Below are 4,212 nucleotides of genomic sequence, written 5' to 3' on the forward strand. Positions count from 1 at the left end.
TCTGTCGGAGGGTCGGTACTGAGGGAGCTCCGCACTGTCGGAGGTCAGTACTGAGGAGCGCCGCACTGTCGGAGGGTCGGTACTGAGGGAGCGCCGCACTGTTGGAGGGTCGTACTGAGGTAGCGCGCACTGTTGAGGTCGGTACTGAGGGAGCGCCGCACTGTCGGAGGGTCAGTCCCTGAGGGAGCGCCGCACTGTCGGAGGGTCAGTACTGAGGGAGCGCCGCACTGTCGGAGGGTCAGTCCTGAGGGAGCGCCGCACTGTCGGAGGGTCAGTACTGAGGGAGCGCCGCACTGTCGGAGGTGCCGTCTTTCGGATGAGACGTTAAACGAGGGCCCCGTCTGCCCTCTCAGGTGGACGTAAAATCCCACGGCCACTATTGAAGAAGAGCAGGGGGGAGTTCTCCCCGGGGTCCTGGGGCCGATATTTATCCCTCGACCAACACCTCCCAAAAATGAAACTGGTATCTCGACTCGATCTTGTTGCGAGCCGGGTGTTGACACAAGCGTGAAACAATTTGAAGCATTTCTAGAATGCAAATAAACTTTGAATGTTTTCAATCCCATTGTTATCTCTCCCAGGGGCAGTACAGTGTGGTCCCCGCCCTGGGAGTGTTTGATGGGACAGTGTAGAGGGAGCTTTACTCTGTATCTAACCCTGTACCCTGACCCTGGGAGTGTTTGATGGGACAGTGTAGAGGAGCTTTACTCTGTATCTAACCCTGTCCCCGCCCTGGGAGTGTTTGATGGGACAGTGTAGAGGGAGCTTTACTCTGTATCTAACCTGTACCTGCCCTGGGAGTGTTTGATGGGACAGTGTAGAGGGAGCTTTACTCTGTATCTAACCCTGTACCTGCCCTGGGAGTGTTTGACGGGACAGTGTAGAGGGAGCTTTACTCTGTATCTAACCCTGTACCTGCCCTGGAGGGTTTGATGGGACAGTGTAGAGGGAGCTTTACTCTGTATCTAACCCTGTACCTGCCCTGGGAGTGTTGATGGGACAGTGTAGAGGAGCTTTACTCTGTATCTAACCCTATACCTGCCCTGGGAGTGTTTGACGGGACAGTGTAGAGGGAGCTTTACTCTGTATCTAACCCTATACCTGCCCTGGGAGTGTTCTGACGGGACAGTGTAGAGGGAGCTTTACTCTGTATCTAACCCTATACCTGCCCTGGGAGTGTTTGATGGGACAGTGTAGAGGAGAGCTTTACTCTGTATTCTAACCCTATACCTGCCCTGGGAGTGTTTGACGGGACAATGTAGAGGGAGCTTTACTCTGTATCTAACCCTGTACCTGCCCTGGGAGTGTTTGACGGGACAGTGTAGAGGGAGCTTTACTCTGTATCTAACCTGTACCTGCCCTGGGAGTGTTTGATGGGACGGTGTGGAGGGAGCTTTACTCTGTATCTAACCCTGTACCTGACCCTGGGAGTGTTTGATGGGACAGTGTAGAGGAGCTTTACTCTGTATCTAACCCTATACCTGCCCTGGGAGTGTTTGATGGGACAGTGTAAGAGGGAGCTTTACTCTGTATCTAACCCTTATACCTGCCCTGGGAGTGTTTGACGGGACAGTGTAGGGAGCTTGAGTCTGTATCTAACCCTATACCTGCCCTGGGAGTGTTTGACGGGACAGTGTAGAGGGAGCTTGAGTCTGTATCTAACCCTATACCTGCCCTGGGAGTGTTGACGGGACAGTGTAGAGGGAGCTTGAGTCTGTATCTAACCCTATACCTGCCCTGGGAGTGTTTGACGGGACAGTGTAGAGGGAGCTTGAGTCTGTATCTAACCCTGTACCTGCCCTGGGAGTATTTGACGGGACAGTGTAGAGGGAGCTTGAGTCTGTATCTAACCCTATACCTGCCCTGGGAGTGTTTGACGGGACAGTGTAGAGGGAGCTTGAGTCTGTATCTAACCCTATACCTGCCCTGGGAGTGTTTGACGGGACAGTGTGGAGGGAGCTTGAGTCACACATCCTTGGTCTCTCTTTAGATACTCCAGCCTTGTGACGGGGAGATGCACTCAACGAGTCATCGCCATCCTTGGCTTCTGTCGCTGACCATTGGACTGGTCCCTCTCTTCGGCTGGAACCTGGCCGACAGCGCCCCGAGGATCTGCAATGAGACGGGAGGCGGTGGCGCCAGCCGAGGGGGAGATGAGCCCCAGAGGAATCGGACTGCCCCCTGCCACCTCGTCATCTGCTCTTTGAGGAGGTGATGGACCTCACCTACATGGTCTATTTCAACTTCCTCGCTTGCGTCTTGCTGCCTCTCCTTGCCATGCTGGCCATCTACGCCAAGATCTTCTCCGTCACCCGATGCCAGCTGCAGAGACTGGAGGCGATGGACAGGACGCCTGCAGCTCTCGAACGACCCTTCACCGGGAGGTCCAGGCGGCCAAGTCGCTCCTGATGGTGGTGGACTCTTTGCCCTGTGCTGGCTGCCTCTCCATGCCCTCAACACCCTCACCGTCCTCTGCCCGGGCTGCGGGCGGAGCCCCCTCTGGCTGATGGACGCGACCATCGTCCTGTCCCACGCCAACTCGGCCGTGAACCCCGCCATCTACGCCTACCGCCTGCGGGAGTTCAGGGGGACCTTCGCCGACATCGTCCGGGGGGGGCGGGGTCCTCGCGGCTGGCGCCGAGGCAGCCCGCCTTAGCCCCCTCGCCGTCCGAAGGGCGGCGCACTCGATCCCAATGCTCGCCCGCTGAGCCTGAGGGCGCGCGACGCTGACGGACGCAACTCCCCGCACCGCCTAGCCGGGCCCCCCCCCCGCGAACCCTCCTCGATCGTCCCGGCCGGCCGTTCCCGTCTCAGACCCGACCGACGAAGGGCAGACGAGACCGCCCGCCACCTCCTCCCAAACGTAACCCAGGAGAGGCTGCGAGGGAGCTGGCCCTCGATTTTTCAGCCAGGGAGGACGTTCCACTCGCTGGAGCACCAGGAGGTGAAGGTTCAGAGGTCAACTCTCCAAGGACGTCCAGCTGCATTTTGGTCCAATTTAGGACCATGATTTATGGCCAAACACTGTTTCCATGGTGATCAGAGGTCAAAGGGGACTGAGGAACGAGCAGGTCAAATAACAGACAACTCCAGAGGCTCCAGCTGACGCCTGTTCTCTTGTTTCACTCGGAAAACCCTCCCCCAGATGGATTAACATCAGTAGAGATACAGTCAGTAACACAGGGCGCTGGGGGGAGAGGGGTTACTGAGTGACAGTGTGAGGAGAGGGATTAACCATCAGTGGAGATACAGTCAGTAACACAGGGCGCTGGGGGAGAGGGTTACTGAGTGACAGTGTGAGGGAGAGGGATTAACATCAGTAGAGATACAGTCAGTAACACAGGGCGCTGGGGGGAGAGGGGTTACTGAGTGACAGTGTGAGGGAGAGGGATTAACATCAGTAGAGATACAGTCAGTAACACAGGGCGCTGGGGAGAGGGGTTACTGAGTGACAGTGTGAGGGAGAGGGATTAACATCAGTAGAGATACAGTCAGTAACACAGGGCGCTGGGGGAGAGGGGTTACTGAGTGACAGTTGTGAGGGAGAGGGATTACATCAGTAGAGATACAGTCAGTAACACAGGGCGCTGGGGGAGAGGGGTTACTGAGTGACAGTGTGAGGGAGAGGGATTAACATCAGTAGAGATACAGTCAGTAACACAGGGCGCTGGGGGGAGAGGGGTTACTGAGTGACAGTGTGAGGGAGAGGGATTAACATCAGTAGAGATACAGTCAGTAACACAGGGCGCTGGGGGGAGAGGGGTTACTGAGAGACAGTGTGAGGGAGAGGGATTAACATCAGTAGGGTTGATTAAAGTTGCATAATATTTCAGACGTTAGCATGTTTTTAAAAATAAACGATATATTACAATCTTGGAATTATTGGCTATTTAACAAGCTATAACATGGAGACAGTCTCTCGTTCAGGAGCAGACAGTTGGCCTGCATTCAAGATTTATTCGACGTTGCCTGGACACTGCAAAGATCAGTTCAACCTCTCTTTCAGACACAGTCAAAAGAGCCAAAGATGGACACAGGGTCCCATGATATTTTATTCACTGACGTCAGTGGTGGGGAAACCTTTAGAGACAATAATTTGGGATAAAATTAATTGGCACTTGGAAAACCGTGGCTCAGAAATGAAAGCCAGCACGGATTTGTTGACGGCAAATCGCGTTTGACTAACCTGATCGAGCTCTCTGTTGAAGTAAC

General features: G+C 54.9%; 1 pseudogene; it reads left to right on the forward strand.

Moving 5' to 3' along the window:
* LOC137312297 (adenosine receptor A2a-like) overlaps window positions 1–3,224 on the forward strand; it is a 5,634-nt pseudogene extending 2,410 nt beyond the window's left edge.
* The last annotated feature ends 988 nt before the right edge of the window (window positions 3,225–4,212 follow it).

Source organism: Heptranchias perlo, unplaced genomic scaffold (genome assembly GCF_035084215.1).
Source record: "Heptranchias perlo isolate sHepPer1 unplaced genomic scaffold, sHepPer1.hap1 HAP1_SCAFFOLD_415, whole genome shotgun sequence".
Classification (NCBI taxonomy): domain Eukaryota; kingdom Metazoa; phylum Chordata; class Chondrichthyes; order Hexanchiformes; family Hexanchidae; genus Heptranchias; species Heptranchias perlo.